At 35.4% G+C, this 23,269-nt stretch overlaps 1 protein-coding gene and 1 pseudogene across 9 annotated transcripts in view; both read right to left on the bottom strand.

Annotated features, from left to right (window-relative positions):
- PCDH11X (protocadherin 11 X-linked) overlaps positions 1 to 23,269 on the bottom strand; it is a gene marked incomplete at both ends in the record, with an annotated part of 695,461 nt that overhangs the window by 639,402 nt on the left and 32,790 nt on the right. The gene's annotated exons all lie outside the window — the stretch shown is intronic.
- On the bottom strand, positions 12,066 to 13,883 carry LOC307069059 (retinoic acid receptor beta-like; annotated as a pseudogene). The gene is made up of 2 exons: positions 13,751 to 13,883; positions 12,066 to 12,829 (listed from the first exon to the last, which is right to left on the bottom strand). The product of its transcript is annotated as a retinoic acid receptor beta-like (transcript).

Here is a 23,269-nt window from a genome sequence, read left to right as displayed (position 1 = left end):
TAATGGACAATGTCCATATTGCTCTTCTGTCTTCTATGACTGCTCTGTCCAATATGACAGCGATTAGTCACAAGTATTTAAATTTAAATTTTAATTAATTATAATTAAATAAAATTAAAAAAAATCAGTACCTCAGTCTCACTAGCCACATTTCAGTTCTTATAGCTACATCTTAGTAGTGGCTACTACATTGGACAGCACAGATATAGAACTTGTCCATTATTACACAAAGCTCTATTGCACTGGACTGTTCTAAGATGTTACATTTTTCTTTAATAAAAATCTATGTTCAGGTCAGGTGATTTTGTGCATACCATCCCCGCTCAGATATTTAGAGCTCTACAAATGACTTGCTAGTTTACATATTTAAATTTCAGATTGGGCATGACGATGGCAGAAGAGTAAGACGTGGAGATCACCTTCCTCCCCACAAATACATCAGAAATACATCTACATGTGGAACAACTCCTACAGAACACCCACTGAACGCTGGCAGAAGACCTCAGACCTCCCAAATGCAAGAAACTCCCCACGTACCTGGGTAGGGCAAAAGAAAAAAGAAAAAAAAAACTGAGACAAAAGAATAAGGACGGACCTGCACAAGAGGGAGGGAGCTATGAAGGAGGAAAGGTTTCCACACACTAGGAAGACCCTTCGCGGGTGGAGACTGCGGGTGGCAGAGGGGGAAGCTTCGGAGCCACAGAGGAGAGCGCAGCAACAGGGGTTCAGAGAACAAAGCGGAGAGATTCCTGCACAGAGGATCGGTGCTGACCAGCATTCACCAGCATGAGAGGCTTGTCTGCTCACCTGCCGGGATGGGTGGGGGCTGGGAGCTGAGGCTCCAGCTTCAGTGGATCCCAGGAAGAGGACTGGGGTTGGTGGCGTGAAAACAGCCTGAAGGGGGCTACTGTGCCATGGCTAGATGAGAGGTAGTCTGGGAAAAGGTCTGGAACTGCCGAGGAGGTAAGAGACATTTTCTTGCCTCTTTATTTCCTGGTGCACGAGGAGAGGCAATTAAGAGCACTGCTTAAAGCAGCTCCAGAGACCAGCGCGAGTTGCAGCTCTCAGCTCGGACCCCAGAGACGGGCATGAGACACTAAGACTGCTGCTGCAGCCACCAAGAAGCCTGTGTGCAAGCACAGGTCACTATCCACACCTCCCCTCCAGGGAGCCTGTGCAGCCCGCCACTGCCAGGGTCCCATGATCCAGGGACAACTTCCCCAGGAGAACACACGACACACCTCAGGCTGGTGCAACGTCATGCCAGCCTCTGCCACTGCAGGCTCACCCCACACTCTGTCCCGCTCCGTCCCCCTGGCCTGAGTGAGCCAGAGCCCCTGAGGCAGCTGCTCCTTTAACCCTGTCCTGTTTGAGCAAAGAACACATGCCCTCAGGTGACGTACACACAGAGGCAGGGTCAAATACAAAGCTGAACCACAGGAGCTGTGCAAACAAAGAAGAAAATGGGAAATCTCTCCCAGCAGCCTCAGCAGCAGCGAAATAAATCTCCACAGTCAACTTGATGTACCCTGCATCTGTGAAATACCTGAATAGAGAATGAATCATCCCAAATTGAGGAGGTGGACTTTGGGAAATACTATATATATATATATATATATAAAGATATATATATATATATATATATATATATATATATATATATATATATATATATATATATAATTTTCCCCTTTTTCTCTTTTTGTGAGTGTGTACGCATATGCTTCTGTGTGATTTTGTCTGTATACCTTTGCTTTTACCATTTGTCCTAGGGTTCTGCCTGTCCGTTTTTAGTTTGTTTGTTTGTTTTGTTTGTTTTGTTTTTTTTTAATATAGTTTTCAGCACTGTTATAATTAGTGGATTTGTTTTTTTGGTTTGGTTGTTCTCTTCTTTCTTTCTTTCTTTCTTTTTTTCTTTAATTACTTAAAAAATAATAATTATTTTTTTGTTTTTTATTTTAATAACTTTTTAATTTAATTTAATTTTCTCTTTTGCATTCTTTCTTTATTTTTTTCTCCAGTTTTCTCTGAGCCGTGTGGATGACAGGCCATTAGTGCTCCAGCCAGGCATCAGGACTGTGCCTCTGAGGTGGGAGAGCCAAGTTCAGGAAATTGGTCCACCAGAGGCCTCCCAGCTCCACATAATATCAAAAGGCGAAAATCTCCCAGAGATCTTCATCTCAATGCCAAGACACAGCTCCACTCAACGACCAGCAAGGTACAGTGCTGGACACCCTATGCCAAACAATTAGCAAGACAGGAGTACAATGTCACCCATTAGCAGAGAGGCTGCCTAAAATCTTAATAAGGTCACTGACACCCAAAAACACACAACCAGACGTGGACCTACCCACCAGAAAGACAAGATCCAGCTTCCTCCACCAGAGCACAAGCAATAGTCTCCTCCACCAGGAAGCCTACAAAACCAACTGAATGAACCTTAGCCACTGGAGGCAGAAACCAAAAACAACGGGAACTACAAACATGAAGCCTGCGAAAAGGAGACACCAAACACAGTAAGATAAGCAAAATGAGAAGACAAAGAAACACACAGCAGATGAAGTAACAAGGTAAAAACCCACCAGACCTAACAAATGAAGAGGAAATAGGCAGTCTAGCTGAGAAACAATTCAGAATAATGACAGTAAAGATGATCCAAAATCTTGGAAATATAATAGAGAAAACGCAAGAAACATATAACAAGGACCTAGAAGAACTAAAGATGAAACAAGCAACGATGACCAACACAGTAAATGAAATTAAAAATACTCTAGATTGGATCAATAGCAGAATAACTGAGGCAGAAGAACGGATATGTGACCTGGAAGATAAAACAGTGGAAATAACTACTGCAGAGCAGAATAAAGAAAAAAGAATGAAAAGAACTGAGGAGAGTCTCAGAAACCTCTGGGACAACACTAAATGCAACAAAATTCGAATTATAGGTGTGCCAGAAGAAGAAGAGAAAAAGAAAGGGACTGAGAAAATATTTGAAGAGATTACAGTTGAAAAGTTCCCTAATATGGGAAAGGAAATAGTTAATCAAGTCCAGGAAGCACAGAGAGTCCCACACAGGATAAATCCAAGGAGAAACACACCAAGACACGTATTAATCAAACTATCAAAATTAAATACAAGGAAAAAATATTAAAAGCAGCAAGGGAAAAACAACAAATAACATACAAGGGAATCCCCATAAAGTTAACAGCTGATCTTCAGCAGAAACTCTGCAAGGCGGAAGGGAGTGGCAGGACATATTTAAAGTGATGAAAAGGAAAAAAATACTACAACCAAGATTACTCTATCTAGCAAGGATCTCATTCAGATTTGGTGGAGAAATTAACACCTTTACAGACAAGCAAAAGCTAAGAGAAATCAGCAAAATCAAACCTGCTTTACAAGAAATGCTAAAGGAAGTTCTATAGGCAGAAAACACAAGAGAAGGAAAAGACCTACAATAACAAACACAAAACAATTAAGAAAATGGTAATGGGAACATACATATTGATAATTACCTTAAATGTGAATGGATTAAATGCTCTACCCAAAAGACATAGACTGGATGAATGGATACAAAAACAAGACCCATATATATGCGGTCTACAAGAGACCCACGTCAGACCTAGGGACACATACAGACTGAAAGTGAGGGGATGGAAAAAGATATTCCATGCAATTGGAAACCAAAGAAAGCTGGAGAAGCAGTTCTCATAACAGAAAAAATAGATTTTAAAACAAGCACTATTACAAGAGACAAAGAAGGACACTACATAATGATCAAGGGATCAATCCAAGAAGAAGATGTAACAATTGTAAATATTTGTGCACCCAACATAGGAGCACCTCAATACAAAAGGCAAATACTAACAGCCATAAAAGGGGAAATCAACAGTAACACAATCGTAGTAGGGGACTTTAACACCTCACTTTCACCAATGGACAGATCATCAAAAAGGAAAATAAATAAGGAAACACAAGTTTTAAATGATACATTAAACAAGATGGACTTAATTGATATTTATAGGACATTCCATCCAAAAACAACAGAATACACTTTCTTCTCAACTGCTCATGGAGCATTCTCCAGGATAGATCATATCTTTGGTCACAAATCAAGCCTTGGTAATTTTAAGAAAATTGAAATCGCACCAAATATCTTTTCTGACCACAACACTATAAGACTAGATATCAATTATAGGAAAAAAATCTGGAAAAATTAAAAACACATGGAGGCTAAACAATACACTACTTAATAACCAAGAGATCACTGAAGAAATAAAAAAAAAAATACCTAGAAACAAGTGACAATGAAAACATGATGACCTAAAACCTATGGGATGCAACAAAATCAGGTCTAAGAGGGAAGCTTATAGCAATACAATCCTACCTTAAGAAACAAGAAACATCTCAAATAAACAACCTAACCTTATACCTAAAGCAATTAGAGATAGAAAAACAAAAAAAGAAACCCCAAAGTTAGCAGAAGGAAATAAATCATAAAAATCAGATCAGAAATGAAGGAAACAATAACAAAGATCAACCAAACTAAAAGCTTGTTCTTTGAGAAGATAAACAAAATTGACAAACCATTAGCCAGACTCATCAAGAAAAAAAGGGAGAAGACTAAAATCAATAGAATTAGAAATGAAAATGGGGAAGTAACAACTGACACTGCAGACATACAAAGGATCATGTGTGATTACTACAAGCAACTATATGCCAATAAAATGGACAACCTGGAAGAAATGGTCAAATTCTTAGAAATGTACAACCTGCCGAGGCTGAACCAGGAAGAAGTAGAAAATATAAACAGACCATTCAGAAGCACTGAAATTGAAACTGTGATTAAAAATCTTCCAACAAATAAAAGTCCAGGACAATATGGCTTCACAGGTGAATTCTAGCAAACATTTAGAGAAGAGCTAACACCTATCCTTCTTAAATTCTTCCAAAATATAGCAGAGGAAGGAACACTCCCAAACTCATTCTATGAGGCCACCATCACCCTGATAACAAAACCAGACAAAGATGTCACAAAGAAAGAAAACTAGAGGCCCATATCACTGGTGAACATAGATGCAAATATCCTCAACAAAATACTAGCAAACAGAATCCAACAGCACATTAAAAGGATCATACACCATGATCAAGTGGGTTTTTTTTCCCAGGAATGCAAGGATTCTTCAATATACACAAATCAATCAATGTGATACACCATATTAACAAATTGAAGGAGAAAAATAATATGATCATCTCAATGGATGCAGACGAAGCTTTCGACAAATTTCAACACCTATTTATGATAAAAACCCTGCAGAAAGTAGGCATAGAGGGAACATACTTAAAATAATAAAGGCCATATATGACAACCCCACAGCCAACATCATTCTCAATGGTAAAAAATTGAAACCATTTCCACTAAGATGAAGAACAAGGCAAGGTTGCCCACTCTCACGACTATTATTCAACATAGTTTTGTAAGTTTTAGCCACAGCAATCAGAGAATAAAAAGAAATAAAAGGAATCCAAATCGGAAAAGTAGACGTAAAGCTGTCACTGTGTGCAGATGACATAATACTGTATATAGAGAATCCTAAAGATGCTACCAGAAAACTACTAGAGCTAATTAATGAATTTGGTAAAGTAGCAGGGTTTAAAATTAATGAACAGAAATCTCTTGCACTCTTATACACTAATGATGAAAAATCTGGAAGTGAAATTAAGTAAACACTTCCATTTACCATTGCAACAAAAAGAATAAAATACCTAGGGAAAAAAAAAAACTACGTAAGGAGAAAAAAGAACTGTATGCAGAAAAGTATAAGACACTGATGAAGGAAATTAAAGATGATACAAATAGATAGAGAGATATACCATGTTCTTGGATTGGAAGAATCAACATTGTGAAAATGACTCCACTACCAAAGCAATCTACATATTCAATGTAATCCCTATCAAACTACCAGTGGCATTTTTCACAGAACTAGAACAAAAATTTCACAATTTATATGGAAACACAAAAGACCCCGAATAGTGAAAGTAATTTTCAGAAAGAAAAATGGAGCTGGAGGAATCGGGTACCCGGACTTCAGACTATACTAGAAAAATACAGTAATCAAGACAGTATGGTACTGGCACAAAAACAGAAATATAGATCAATGGAACAGGATAGAAATCCCAGAGATAAACCCATGCACATATGGTCAACTTATCTTTGATAAAGGAAGCAAGAATATACAATGGAGAAAAGACAACCTCTTCAATTAGTGGTGCTGGGAAAACTGGATAGCTGCATGTAAAAGAATGAAATTAGAACACTCCATAACACCATACACAGAAATAAACTCAAAATGGATTAAAGACCTAAATGTAAGTCCAGACACTCTCAAACTCTTAGAGGAAAACAGGCAGGGCACTCTATGACATAAATCATACCAAGAGCCTTTTGACCCACCTCCTAGAGAAATGGAAATAAAAACAAAAATAAAGAAATGTGACCTAATGAAACTTAAAAGCTTTTGCGCAGCAAAGGAAACCATAAGCAAGATGAAGAGACAACCCTCAGAATGGGAGAAAACATTTGCAAATGAAGCAACTGACAAAGGATTAATCTCCAAAATTTATAAGCAGCTCATGCAGCTCAGTATCAAAAAAAAACAAACAAACAAACAACACAATCCATAAATGGGCAGAAGACCTACACAGGCATTTCTCCAAAGAAGATATACTGATTGCCAACAAACACATGAAAGAATGCTCAACATCATTAATCATTAGAGAAATGCAAATCAAATGCACAATTCGATATCATCTCACACCGGTCAGAATGGCCATCATCAAAAAATCTACAGACAGTAAATGCTGGAGAGGGTGTGGAGAAAAGGGAACCCTCTTGCACTGTCAGTGGGAATGTAAATTGATACAGCCACTATGGAGAACAGTATGGAGGTTCCTGAAAAAAACTACAAATAGAACTACCATACCACCCAGCAATCTCACTACTGGACATTTATCCTGAGAAAACCATAATTCAAAAAGAGTCATGGGGGCTTCCCTGGTGGCGCAGTGGTTGAGAGTCTGCCTGCCGATGCAGGGGACACGGGTTCGTGCCCCAGTCTGGGAGGATCCCACGTGCCGCGGAGCGGCTGGGCCCGTGAGCCATGGCTGCTGGGCCTGTGCGTCCGGAGCCTGTGCTCCACAACGGGAGAGGCCACAACAGTGAGAGGCCCACATAACGCAAAAAAAAAAAAAAAAAAAAAAAAAAGAGTCATGTACCACGATGTTCTTTGCAGCTCTATTTACAATAGCCAGGACATGGAAGCAACCTAAGTGTCCATCGACAGATGAGTGGGTAAAGAAGGTGTGGCCCATATATACAATTGATTATTACTCAGCCATATAAAGAAGCAAAATTGAGTTATTTGTAGTGAGGTGGATGGACCTAGAGTCTGTCATACAGAGTGAAGTAAGTCAGAAAGAGAAAGACAAATACCGTATGCTAACACATATATATGGAATCTAAAAGAAAAAAATGTCATGGAAAACCTAGGGGTAAGACAGGAATAAGGACACAGACGTTCTAGAGAATGAACTTGAGGGCATGGGGACGAGGAAGTGTAAGCTGGGATAAAGTGAGAGAGTGGTAGTTTATATATGGACATATATACACTACCAAATGTAAAATAGATAGCTAGTGGGAATCAGTCGCATAGCACAGGGAGATCAGCTAGGTGCTTTGTGAGCATTTAGAAGGGTGGGATAGGGAGGGTGGGAGGGAGGGAGACAAGAGTGAAGTGATATGGGGATATATGTATATGTATAACTGATTCACTTTTTTCTAAGGCAGAAATTAACACATCATTGTAAAGCAATTATACTCCAATAAAAGTGTTTTAAAAAAATAAAAAATAAAATATATAAATAAATACATTTCATATTATCCCTGTAATTTGAAAAGGAGTTGCCTACATATAAGACATAAATACTTTTCAACAAAGTTTTGGACAGATATCTAAGTCTGATGCTAAAATGTGGTACCAACATGAGCTTACTATCTTTAATGAATGACTATTCCAAGGCTGTTCCTCTGTCTTGTGTCATTCAGGAATAAAGAATGACGAACACATGGATCCAACATTAATTCTACCCCATGTCATTAGCTCAACTGACATTCAAATCCATATGAACCATGAAAAATCCTGAATCTCTTTGCCATATGTTAGACCATGACATGAAAACAGTGGGAAAGATGAAAAGGGGAAATAAAGATATATGGCTTCTTAATTCATCACCTTGCTAACTTTACTGTAGATATGTCCTATATACGAAAAAAAAAGTTAGAGCTTTGGGATAATTGTAGTATCCTGAATTCCAAACTTACTTAGAATTATTTCCCCCTTGTTTATAGGGAAAAAATCTTGAGAAAATCCTTTGCTATCTCTCCCAAATGGTCATCCTTTGGTGAGAGAAGTATCACTCATCTGTGTGTCTCTCTCGGTAATTTACTTAAGCCTCTATTACATTAATGAATGTGAGTGTAGGATAAAATGGCATCAAGCTTCGTTTATATGTATAATCTCTAAGTACATAGCACCCAGCATATACGAACACATTAAATAATCGTTTGTTAGATGAATAAATGCATGAATTAAAAAGATAATTCCTATTTTAAAAGAAAAAAAAGAGAAAGAGCAAAGTTTGGTTGTTCTTGTTTTTAATTTTCAGTCTGTGCTTGAATAGGACTATACTGTAATTGTTGACTCAGGTTGCTTTTTTTCTTTTGCTTAAATTAATTTGTCCAGAAAACAATTTCAGGATTATTTTATAAAACAACTTTTTTTTTTTCTGTTAGGGATATAATAAGCTACAGTGTCAATCTCTGGTAAAAATTTATAGCCTAGTTGTAAACCTTTATTTTTGGAAGAAATAATGACAAGTACTTAGTTTGGTAAGTTGCCTGTGTACTTACAAAATACAAAACCCTACATCTGTCAAACACCCACATGTACAAACAAAAAAAAGAGACAACAAAAACTCAGAGAAGAAAATAACATACTATATGAATTGAATGCAACACATTATATGTTGATTTTGGATCCTGGTGTCTTAAACTAGTTTGATCTCACGTACACAAAATTGTCAATTCCAGTTCAGGTTAAGAAAAAAATTTGGACTTTCTAATAACCTCATGTAATTCAAAAGACTTAATTTCATTTGTGAGTGGCATTTCTTCCTAAATTCAAAAATAAGATGAGTTTGCAAATCTAGTGAGATGTTATTAAGCTCATCTGAGACTTTAATTCTTTGTAGGGATTTTTAAAATTAAGGAAAAGAAAGTTGGTGTTGGATATGAAATTCCCAAGAGAAGTATTTTTGCTTTTCAAAAAAAATGAATAAAGAATATTCCTTGTCGAATTAAAAGCTATTTTTTTTTTTTTGCCTATCGTTCTGTGAAAGAATTAGCTGAACCATTGTACTAAACTTTAGCATTTTTGACATATGCATGTGCAAGACACCACTTCATTGCCTATTGGAAGGGAATAAATAACACAGCAGTTCCACAGCTATAAATCTAGTACAGTTGCCCAGAAAATGCATACAGTGCCAGTAAGTACTAAAAATAGTTCCAAAGAGATTGGATTCTAAAACTGCTTACATAAAAGCTGTTTACTCTGTAGATCGAGGAATGCTGAGGGAAAGACTAAAAATTTATTTCTGAGCTTTACCACTGCTTGATTTATCAAGAACCAACCTGACTTTTAATTTTTTTTTCTTTTTTTTCTTACTCTTATTGTTACAACTTTGGGCCAGAGAAATGCCAGTGTTTATGAGTTTGCATAGTTTCAAATGGATAAGACCACAGAGATATGGCTATTTTGGAAAACAATAGGGAAATAAATTTAATATTCTTAATACAAATATAATTGGTACTATAATAAATTTACTTTAATTCCATTAAAAGTTCATTGGTTTGCTATAGGCTGCCTAGAACTACTGAAGAGGATTGCAACTCTTTCTGAAATATTCAACATTGTGATGTCATTTAGATTCTATGCACTATTTCAAGAACATTTCTTTCAGCATTCATTTGTAGCACTGTCAAGGGAAATACAATAAAAAATGGATTACATGTAAAATGACCTGAGCCGTTAGTCACATATTTGACAATAACCTTGAAGTCACCAAGTCCCTACCTACTTTAAAGTTATATTACAGAAAGGAAAGTCATGTATTTAAGAAAGTATCAACTATTTTTGGAAAGAAACAATTTACATTAAAATATTAACAGCATTGATGTTAATCTTGACAAAACCATGCACAAGATTTAAGATATCATACATTTATTTTATCTACTTGATATTTAGCAAAGACTATTTAATAGAATAATGATATTGTAGCATATGGTTCTTTTTTTTTTCATGTTAGTCCCAAGAAAAGTAATTCCTTCCATTGACTTTTTTTTCTCTGTTTCATCAGATTTCAACATTAGGAACAGCTTGTTTGTTTTTACCTCTTTGACAAAAGAGTATGTACTCGGGAAGGTCACTGAAAATGATAGTGTCTTGATACTAACTTCTGTCTTAAAGGATTTTTTGTGGTGATGTATGATAAATCTATCTATTTCCTTTTTTATGGCCATGTGTCATTGTCACTATTCTGTGTCCTCCAACTAGGCGAATAATCAAACTACTTGGTTATATTATTTGGAATAAGCATTCAGATTGAAATGTTTTAAAGTGTTAACTTAAATTCATAATGTTATGTGCTGGAATAAAGGAGATTTTTTTTTCACCTTTAAAATAAATATATTTTATTCTTTGCCAGGAGACTCCATGGAAAAAGATAAACAGTATATGAACATAAAAAGCATTGTTAAACAATTTCAATGTACAAACAGAGCCAGAGAAAGTACATCACAGACTTGATAATATATCAAAAAATAAAATAAAACATTCCACTAGTGCTTAAATGAGAACTAAGAAACTGACACTTGTATCTGTTAACCACTCCACCCCAGCCTCCACTCTGCTTCACAGTGATTGAATCAGGCCAGAGGACGCAGATTCTCTGCCTGTGACTTTTTGAGGCAATGGAAACCCCCCCCCCCAGTATCAAGCAGGAATCAGGAAGGATACAGAGTTACATGGTGCAGGTGGTAGACTAGCCCATCATTATCCCATGAAACATCCCTTATGGCTTGTGAATAGGTATACAAAAACTTTTATTAACACGGAAAAGTGTTTCTGCTTTGGAGGCTATCATTACTGTAAAAATGTACCTTTAAAAAATTGTGTAGTTATGTCATTAAACAAGTAATAAACCACTTTTAATTTAGCGACATCAACAATTGAACAAATGGCATTTGATACCTGAACTGGCAGTTACACTATAACAGAATTCTCTTCTGCTAGTACAGTGAATTTGTTGTATACTTAACTGGGCAACATGAAAGAAAATATGCGATCTGAGAGCATCCAGAGAGCAAGGACAAGCTTCTATACTTGCTAAAGTAGAACATCTTTAGCCTTATCTTGCCACAATGTACAACAGTCCCATTTCCTTACCTTGATGTCTTGATCTGTGAAAGCAAGACAGTTATCTTTTTGACCCTTTCTTAACTGGACATGTAAGTAATCTGTTCCATAACCTTGGTGTCTTGGTTATTTGGAGTAGGCAAGACAAAAGGAAAGCACCAAACGTACAGGAGAGAAAGAACAGAGCCATACTTCTGTATGTGCAGAGTCTTCAGAAACTTAACCAGGGGGAAATAATTTTGACTGGGTCTTTGCCATGCAATCTTGAGTGTTCAAAGAGGAGAATAGAAGTTTTTAACTGGTTTTGGGTTTCATGAAATGGCTGATTTTTAGAATTAAAAAGTTTGTACTTCTAGGTAAGTTAGACAGTGAGGGGTATATATTGATACATATGAAAACTTCTTGGTCCTTCTTGAGTTTGAATATATTTTCAGTCCAAAAACTAAGCAGCAGTTAAAAATGTATTTTCCTTGCATTTTAAATCCCAGGAGTGAAGTTACTGGGGAATGTCTGAAGTATCTAGAAAGTGTCTTATTGCAGCAGTAGTGACTGACTGACACCACAGTTCTCCACGGAGCTGGGCGAGGTGCTGGGAATGTGCTCTGCTGTGTTCCCACTTGAGCTTGGGGTCAAGGGTTCATGTCCTTCAGAATTCTCCAGCATTTCCTGAATTAGAGGGGGCATTGAGCCAGGAATTTCCGTTTTCAATGTAATTACACTTTCTGCACCTTTAGCACTGATGCTGCGGAGATCTGTGATTTTCATGAGGATCTTTGGAAACATGTGAGGCTTGCTGGATCGTCTCTTTCTGATATAAACTTGTAGTGCTTCCAGCAATAGTTCTTGTAGCTTATCTACTTTTGTTGGTTCCTCACGGTCCTGGCGGTCTCCACAGATCAAGCAGATGGCACTGAGAAGGACTGTCTCCGTGTCGTCTGTCTCCAGATGTAGGAGCTAGCTGGCGAAGGTGAATACGAGGTCGGTCAGGGGTCTGATCCCTGCATTGTGCATATGGGTTCGATTCAGGGTCAGGCCATCCGAAAAAGGCACGGTGTCTTGCTCTGAGGTGTACCTGGTGCAGATTCTCAGAATCAGGATGTCCAAACAGGTTGCCTTCAGCAGGGTGATTTGGTCTGCAATGGTCAAGCCGGTGAAGCCTGGTAGACGTTTAGCAAACTCCACGATCTTAATAATGCACTTGGCCAGTTCACTGAATTTGTCCCAGAGGCCCAGGTCCAGTCGGACTCGATGGTCAGCACTGGAATTCCTTTCCCTGATCCTCGCATGTGCCCAACCTGTGCGTCATGACCGAGTGGGAGGAAATGCCCACCCTAATCAGCGGCAGCTACGACCCCCGCCCGGGATGCCTCCTCTCAAGGAGATTTAATTGAAGATATCAGAGTGGTTATATCCATGAGAACAGATGGATATTGAAACAAATCCATTCATCAGGTTTCCAATTTTTTCAGTCTATTCTTCACTTAGTTTTGAAAAGCCAGGTTTTGACTTTCAGAAAAAAAGGGAAAATCTTAAACAAATGACTAAATATGAGACATATATAAATGAAACAGAAAACAAAATCTGATTCATTCTACTAATGTCCTACTTAATCCCCAAAGCCCAGAGATCTCTGTTACTCCAAAAAAGGATTTCAGTTTCTATATCATATGGGAAGGCCATTTCTTCTCTGTGTCAGGGTGTCTGAATACTGATTAACTAGATGTCATGATAAAGATGGTGGCAAATTTTCTTGAGAGAAGTCAATGACAAAGTTGTCCAAAGATTACATTCTCTTGGAAATGGGTAATCATTGCAAGAATAGCTCAAATCCTTTGCTCTGTGGGGAATGGAGTTTCAAATGGGCAGTGACTAATAAGAGATGGTTCATTCTAATCGAGGCTTTGCTGAATAATTGCAAGTCATTAATGCTAACACTATCAATGGATGAACGGACAAATCTTGTGGATGATATATATATATATATATATATATATATATATATATCTTTTGTTTGTTTGTATTGTTAGTCACTAAAACATTGTTCACATTTGTTAATGAAAGTACCAGATTTTTCAGTGATCTGGTTTTTGAGAGGTAGGTTGTAGCCCAACAGTTGAGGCAGATCATCATGGAGGTGGGGGCAGGGTTTGTTGGAGGATGGCCTGAGAAGGGCAGCAAATCTGGGCCTTTTTTTCCCGTGCACATTTCAGACAGACCAAAGAGTATAATTTTTTCCCCTAATGGAAGCGGAGGATTGGCAACCTTAGACATGGCTTTCTGCAGTTCAGACTTTAACTCAAATGCACATTCTTCTTTGTGGGTTAAGACTGGGAAAGGAATGGAGGCCATGGGGTAGTTTTGACACACCTCTGGATTAAGAGATAATTAGAGAGAGAAAGAAATCAGGGCAGACAATATTAGATCATGCCCAGACAAAAGTACCTTGTCCACAGAATCAGAGAAAGCTCCAGGTGAGGCCATGTATAGTCAGAGTTATTTTCATAATCCAAGGCTTACCCAGTTGGTACTGACTGTATGGGATATATCTTGAGACATTAAGAGAACCTTACCTCTTACCTAGCTTTTCCTGTTTTAATTTAAGGGGAGGAGGAACTCATCCCCATTTGCTTAAGTGTTTTTCTGATTCTATTTTAGAAGGAAGTACCATGTCCTCTGAGATCATTTCTGATTCTTCATTATTGGCCATGTTTTTAGCAAGATGGAAACATGAAGCCCAAATTTCTCTGATGTTAAACAATTCATGAGTAGCATTTTTAATATCATCAAATAAGTGATTATCAATAGAAAATTCATGATTTTCATCATCAACAGTATCATCATTATTGCCATTATCCTCATCGTATTCATTACCATGATTGTTGTAGTAATTTTCCTCCTCTGACGGTACTACCTCTTCTGTATAACTGGCACTATCAGTTCCACAGGCCAAGACAGGTATCTCTTACAGAAACACAAGGAACCAACAAAGTCAAAATAAATTTTAATATCTATTAAATACATAAGCTATTGCTATATAAATTAATTATCAGCATAGTAGATGACAAAAATATTTTTGCCACTACTTTCCAATAAAAAAACCACGTCTTCTTCTTAAAGAAGCACCTTCATAGGCAAAAAGCCATCAGTGTTCTATAAGCATAACTATATTTATATATTTAAGGAGTCTTAGCCTACTCAAATTTACTAGACATATTTAATATCAGCAAATACTACGCCCCATGACACTGATTCCAGGAGTGATTTAAATTATGTCTGAGATCATTGTGAATCAGGAGAAACAATGGTATTTTCAAACTACTAGTAATTTTTTTTCCCTCAGGTGCACTGAATCACACTTTTTAATCAGGGTATCAATACACTATAATATCTAAACTCCATCCAGAGAATAGTAATGTTTATAAAAGTTCTCCAAAATTAATTAAGGTTATGCCTTGAAAGGCAGAACCAATATTTTTATGCCATGCCATCTAGCAACTATGTCAATCAATGAAACAACTGAAACTTCCAGTCTTATTAAGTTAATCAGTTCTTTACAGACACAGCCAATGACAAACTTAACTAAATTGGTCCCAGTTTCACACATTAAAGCGTAGACATTTTCAATGACGAATATAGCAGTTTAGATAAAATTATTGTAGGCATACGGTCAAAATATATTTTCATGCCTCACAATACTAAAAGAAAAAATTATAAAATTTAAGAGCTAAAAACAATTGATCATAAATAAACCCATTAGTAAAGACATTGGCTTAATAAATGCTTCTTTTATCAAGATAGCCATACTAGTGTTATAATATAAGGCAAACTGTGTTACATTCATATACTGTATCTTCAAACAGTTCTTAATTTGTCTAATGCTAGAAGATATTAATTTTTATCATTTCTTATCCTTGAGAGTAGCAAATAGATTTTTTCAAAGTTTACTATTTTAACATTAGCATTTAACTATTTTAACTAATAATTTTTACACAACCATGAAATCAAATTAAAAAAAAATAATGATTTTACTACTGAAAAGAATAAACCTTTCTTTACCTGCTGAGTTCCCACAATTTATAACATTTTACAAACAAAAATACTCATACATATTAATTTTATCCTTCTAATTTTTATTCTAAGATTGGAAATTAATTTGGCAAAGGACACATATTTGTTTCATATAAATATTCAATTTATAGAGTGGATTCATTGCATAAGTTAAGATTTTGTTAGTGTTAATAAGTGTATTTTCTTGATATATAATAAAATAGAATAAGTATTGAAATACTTTTGTGCAATTAATGAATTGTTTATCCTATCTGAAATTAGAAGAAAACCATCTCTCAAGTTACTTGGCTCTATCATTTAGCATAATGTTCCCCTTCAGTTACATAGATAAGAAAGTAACTTCTGGGCTTCCCTGGTGGTGCAGTGGTTGAGAATCTGCCTGCTAATGCAGGGGACACGGGTTCGAGCCCTGGGCTGAGAGGATCCCACATGCCGCGGAGCAACTGGGCCCGTGAGCCACAACTACTGAGCCTGCGCGTCTGGAGCCTGTGCTCCGCAACAAGAGAGGCCGCTATAGTGAGAGGCCCGCACACTGCGATGAAGAGTGGCCCCCGCTTGCCACAACTAGAGAAAGCCCTTGCACAGAAACGAAGACCTAACACAGCAAAAATAAATAAATTAATTAATAAACTCCTACCCCCAACATAAAAAAAAAAGAAAGTAACTTCTACAGTGAAAATTAATTATAATATTTTGGAAATTATAAAAAGCATTATTACTTCATAAAATCTCTATCAAAGGTGTTAATACTTTTTTTGGGGGGTCGGAGCTTATTAATTAATTAATTAATTAATTATTTCTGTGTTGGGTCTTCGTTTCTGTATGACAACTTTCTCTAGTTGTGGCAAGTGGAGGCCACTCTTCATCACAGTGTGCGGGCCTCTCACTATCGTGGCCTCTCTTGTTGCAGAGCACAGGCTCCAGATGCGCAGGCTCAGTAGTTGTGGCTCACGGGACTAGTTGTTCCGTGGCATGTGGGATCCTCCCAGACCAGGGCTTGAACCCGTGTTCCCTGCATTAGCAGGCAGACTCTCAACCACTGCACCACCAGGGAAGCCCGGTGCTAATACTTTTTTACGTGCTAATACTTTTCCACTTATGACTCCTAAGGTTTAAGAAACTGTCCACATTACATTTATTGTTTAAATATTTGTGAAGTATTCTCTCATCTGGAAATGCTCATCGTTTGAAGGTTTGGGAAAGTGTTCAAAACACCCTGACTTGTCCTTGGAGTTACTGAAAATAATAAAATCTGCTCCTACTACACTAGGCTGTGCAAGGTTGGGCTAAAGCAGTAGTTCTCTGCTAAGGAAATTCCAACCCCCTCCCCTCCACAGGGGATATTTAGCAAACTCTGGAAGTATTTTTGGTTGTCACATCTAAGCAGGAGGGTGCCACGGGAACTTAGTGGGTAGAGGCCAGGTATACTAATAAACTTCCTACAATGCACAGGACAGCCCCCGTCCTGTCCTACCCCATCTCACAAGGGGGAATTATCCAGCTCCAAACGTCAATAGTGACAAGGTCAAGAAACCCTTGGCCAACACACAGAATTATGATCCTAAAAGGAAAAGACTAAATTGTATTCAAAGGCGAAGCTTTACTCTGAAATCAATATAACTACAATTATACTTGTAGGATCCAGCAAATAAATAATCAGAAGAGCCTCAGAAATATAAATGGAAAGAAATGAATCACATCTGTGCATTAGAATCATTTGTACAAACATCACTTTTCTATGGCAGTAAGCCGACTATAAACATATTTTCCTATAGACTATCTTATCTTGTAGTTAATTGTACTTTTAAAAACTCTAAGATCACCAATAAGTAATACCTAATTTTATGAAAATATAAATGGTTTAAATGTTTCTAGGAGGAGAAGCTTTTGACTTTATTTGTATGCTAGGCCAGAATAGCAGCAAACTAATTTCTATTTGTGACTAATGGAAGTACTATTTAAAACTCCCAAGGATTACACAGTAGCTTGAAATTATAGGTGGTATAATCAACACACATTTAAAATGTATTACTTGAAATTAAGTGAATCCAATTGGTATCTAATGATCAGATCATCTGATACAGAACTGGAGAAATTTGATCTTTCGTTACCAACTAAAATTTTAAAATCAAGTTTTGATTCAGGTTCCAAGACACGTTCTTATTCAATAAGAGCTAAAGCTATAGATGACAAAGAAAAACTGAACATTATGGGAAATATATATAAAGAGACAACATTATTCTATTTATCTGATATGAATAAATGTCCAACTCTTTATTTTACATTTGTTAATTTAAACATGTTTTTTTAAATTATGTTAAACAATAATTGTTTATTATTTTTTTAAAATAAAAATTGTGAATATATTTGATCTGTGACAATATCATATGAAAAAACACAGTGGTTTAAACATCTAGGGTTTTGTAGATATTTTCATAATACTATAATTCTTAGAGTTTCATGCATTGCTTACTGATTTATTGATGTACAGTCAGTAAACATAAGTTTATGACAAAATATAAGAAATTTTCCACAGCTTACTACATATCTTAATTAATTTGTATCATATTGAGAAATAATGGATAACCCAGTGGACAGTACAAGAAAAAACAAGAGCATGACAGCAGAATTATCACTATTGTCACTCTACCAGAAAGCTGCTCTACTTAAATCCCTTACTTATAATAACAATGTCTTTCCCTTATTCTACTAAAAGAGCTGTCATAGATGACAAAACATATGACAATTCTTGACAGTTAAGCGTTATAAAATAAATGCTTCAAAGTATAAAGTTAGTAGAAAGGAGTTTTTAGTTTCGCTCTCTTTTGAATTGGGACATTTTGGGAGTTTTACCTCCTTTTTTAATGCCTACATTAAATAAAGTTTACCAAATAAGGTCATAAGTATGCAAAGGTATTTTCAGTCCTCGTGCAGCTACAAGTCTTAGTTTAAAAGGGTGGGATGAGGGGGACAAAAAGAGATACAAGTTTAACCATAATAGGAAAATACTGTGTATTTGGAAAGTCACGTCTTGATACGATTTTTAGAATAAAATGTTCTCAAAATCAAGTTCTAAACTATAATGTCCACAAATACATTCTGTAGCATTAATAAGTTACTTTGATTAAAGGATGATAATTGGGCAATGTGGAAAAGAAATTTTTTTTTATCTTGATTAAGAATTAATGTAAAGGTCTTATATGCCAAAGCCAGTATAATATTACATTTCCACTCTGGAAATCAAAGCAGAACTTAAAATTGTCGGTATCCACAGCCTCTGTACGTTTTCACAACCTCAGTAAGCCAATAGTTAGAAGAAAAATGGTTTAAGGAAACATGTACAACTACCAAAAAATCTTCAAAGTGAATGTAACTACATCAAAATAAATTGTTAAAAGAGGAATCTCTTTATCAATGATGCCCAGTACATTGAGTTTGTGATACCTAGAAAGTCCAATTTGAAATTCCCTTTAAAAATCCCTACTATTCTACATAAACACACCAATTTGCTTTGACTATCCTCTTAGAAGGGGGAAGATGCTTCTCCTTGTAAAATATTCTATATATAATAAAAACCAAGGACAAAGCTGCTTCAACATTGATCAGAACTAGAGGGGATTTTACTAATAACAGGAAAAAACATCTAATGGAGATGTGTTTATCCAATCCCATGAATAATTCTGGAATTTAAAGAAGGTTTCTGGGAGCCTTTTTTAAAAATTGAAGTATAGTTGATTAACCATTTTGCATTAGTTTTAGCTGTACAGTCTGGGAGTCTTAAAATACATTTGCTGAAGTAGAAAATTTCTAGGAAATATTTTTCAAGTATTTTGGAGAAAAAAGGTAATGGGGAAAGATATGATTCACTTAAATCTGATTATTAACTATAGAATAACAAAGTATGATTCACTTAGATCTGATTATTAACTATAGAATAACAAAGTATTGACTACAGTTTAGAATGAATAATTTATATAGAATTATGATCAATTACTTTCATGCACATGATAGCAAGGACAAGAAGCCTGAATATTAAAGTGATGCTCAAATTATGTTTTGATTATCAAACTATAATTTAATATAATCACAATTTCTCAAGAATTTGACAACCTTTGGATATATATTTTTGAAGTATAGCAAAACCGTATCAATGATAGTAGACTGGTAAACATTTAATAAATACTGGTTTTAACTTCTGAAAAAGACATTCTTCTCTGATCAAAATCATTTGTGGGAGGAGATATGGGGATATATGTATACATATAGCTGATTCACTTTGTTATACAGCAGCAACTAACACAACATTGTAAAGCAATTAAGCTCCAATAAAGATGTTAAAATAAATAAATAAAATAAAAGGAGGTACTAAAAAAAATCGTTTGTGATTTGGTAAACTGTCAAGAGGTGGAAGAAAAATAATTAATATAAAGTTAAGGAATTTAATAATAAGCAATTTTCATTTTAAAACATCATTACTCTAAAATGAAATGTATACTATTAAACCATTGGATTATTAAACTAACTGAACTCTATACCACATTTTGTATTTAACTTGATTTTTATTATCACCAGAATTATTTAGGTTTGTAGTGATTGCTATTAACTCTATTACCTAGATACTTGAATCTAATTCAATTATTTTTATTAGGGACTATACTAAAATATTCAAGCTATCTCTAAGAATTAAAGGCAAGTTTCAAAATAAACATACTTGAAATGTGTTTACTAATTCATTGAATTGCTTTGCTTTTCATGAATAATGTCATATAAAAGAACAGTAATCCTGATATGCACAATTGACTTAAAATAGAATTCTGCATCATATCTGGTTCTATGAGTTAAGGCATATAGGACATTTAGGGGGTGAAATTTAAATTTATCTTTAGAAAAATGATTAGCTCAACTAGAATAGGATATGGACACTCTTAAGTCACCATCAGAATACACCTAATATATATATATATATATATATATATATATATATATATATATATATACACACAATATGTAATATATAATATACAATATATAATATATATCTCCTGATGGTGACTTAATTGCCCATATTTATCTATCTAATATATATATATATATATATATATATATATATATATATATATATTAGTATGTATGTAAAAAAAATTTCAAAACCCTGAGTGAATTCCAGGCAAATCCATGAAGAAAACCGAAACATATGATGCAAAAATAATTAAATGATTATTGGTGACATCATGTTTTTTAATGTTGGTGAATGGAGAAACAACAACAGAGTACAATTTGATACTGCATCCAAGTATCCATTATTATTCTCAAATCAGTATAATGAAGGAAAATATAAACTGTTCTTTTAAACGTATTTATGAAGAATATGCCCATGAAAGTAAAATCACTATTATTCTCTTACAAAAACCACTCAAGGCTCTTATCTACAATCTAATTTTTAGTTTGAAAAGATGTGCAAGAGGTTCTCTAACTCATCAACTGTTTAGGCTATATTCAAATGGCCTCTAGATAAATAGGTACTCAGGGAAAACGGTGTAGAAAAGGAGAAATGGGGTAACACATTTAACTTCTTAAAACCTTAATTGTTTAGAACCTTGGCCAGAGGCTAAGCCCTCTTAATTTTTGTGAGTCAAATCTTGGAAGCAAAGGACAGATAACCTTCATATATTTAAATAATGATTAAGGAAACCATATGTCCAAAATAAAGTAATTTTTAATGAAATTACATCTGCTTTCCATGCCATTCTCTTGCCTGTTTAGCTTTAGTGAACACTACATGATATGAACAATGCCAGCTCAGAAAAAGATTCACCCTACATAAATTTGATGATAGCATGTCTGCTGCCAGATAATTCTTCACAAGCCAATCTTTTGCCAAATGAGCTAACTCAGAATTGTTCACCTGAGAATTGTTCAGCTAAAATAAATGGAGAGTCCATTTTGAGTTTGTGCAAGTAATAGTTTACTTCATTGATGTTATGCAGGGAGTGGCAGCTCTCTGGCTCAAGGTAGTTCAGACCTACAGGAAGAATAGGAAACATAAAATGGCAAAGAAGAAATTAGACATTTTGGGTTTTATGTATTGTGACCATATATTCTCGTGTCCCTGTTTAATTATTAAGAGGTGTCTTTTCACTTTTAAACTTGTCCTTATTTGGAGGATAAATTATGTGGTTAGCCTCATTTTATACAACGAAAGTAAATAACAGAAAACCAGGTGAGGATAAAATAGAGGTTAAAACATATATATATATATATATATATATATATATATATATATATATATATATATATATATATATACACAAAGATATGTATAAGGCACCCAAAGATAATTATCTTTTTAATCTAAAAATTGAATCTGAACTCTACAGGTCAAACCGTTTGTCCACTGTGTCTGTTGAAATCATTTGAGAAAGCAACACTTAAAGTAACTACAAATATTGCCTAAGCAATAATCAAAATAAGCAGTTATCTTGGCCATGGCTCACGGGTCCAGCCAGTCCGTGGCATGTGGGATCTTCCCATACTGGGACACGAACCCGTGTCCCCTGCATCAGCAGGCTGACTCTCAACCACTGCACCACCAGGGAAGCCCTAGCAGTTACCTTTTAAAGCAACTAGGACAGCAAATCCAGTTATTTGTGAAACAGAAATTGCTAATGTGTGAAATCACAGAGTTATGCGGTCAACTATGTGTGGGGAAAAAATTCTTCCAATATCATAGTAACACAAAATACAAAAGCTATTGTCATTAAAAAGAATTGTGGATAACTCATTGTGGCAATGCACTGCAAATATGGGTGAATCAACTATCACTAGCCCATTGGAGCAATTAAGTTTAAGAAAGCTTAACAGTTGCGGCAGATGAAACAATTGTCAGTAAACTGTGTAGCAAACCATGAAGATACTTTGAAATAACTCTTGAAGTTATCTAAAACAATAGTTTTTGTTTACTTATAGCTGAATCTAATTAATACACTATGCCTTAAAATGGGGAAAAATACAAAAAATAATTGCTTCACCAAATTCCACAGTTGTGTCATAATATCAGGGAGCTATTTGGTAAAATGCTATTTTTACATTAATCAATACTCAAATAAGGCCAGCCACTAGATTGTAGGGTATGTAGAAGATTATCTCAGACAGGAGTCAATTTTTTTGCCTCAAACCTTTAACAATCTAGATTACAGAAGGCCAGACTTAGTTAAAATGAGATTACTATTTACAAAATACCAAATAAAACAAGTGGAGAAAAAAATTAAGTTACTTTAAACTACTTAAATTTGCCATAGTATGATTATATTTGTGTAGAATATTCAGCTCAAGAAGTCATGTCTATTAGATAAATAACAAAAAATCAGATTTCTAAGTGTTAAAGGGATTAAAATGTCAGTTTTATTAATCTAGCTATTTTGCATGTAAACTGGTTTTTTTTATGTGAGACCTCTAGCTTTATAAAAATCCGTTCATTTTATCAATTAGGTATTTGATCTAAAGCATCATTTGAAGGACTAAAGCAAAACTCGAGGCAGCTAAATATGCCTGAAAACTCAAGTCGGGTTTTCTGGAGAAAATAAATTTCAGAGAAATGTCTAGAATCCTAAAAGCTACAGATGGATAAGCTAGTTCAGCCTATATAGAAGCCAGCCAACAATGTTTCA

Source organism: Hyperoodon ampullatus (assembly GCF_949752795.1).
Source record: "Hyperoodon ampullatus genome assembly, chromosome: X".
Taxonomy (NCBI): domain Eukaryota; kingdom Metazoa; phylum Chordata; class Mammalia; order Artiodactyla; family Ziphiidae; genus Hyperoodon; species Hyperoodon ampullatus.
Note: the sequence above shows the minus strand (reverse complement) of the source record. Positions and strands in the feature narration are given on the sequence as shown.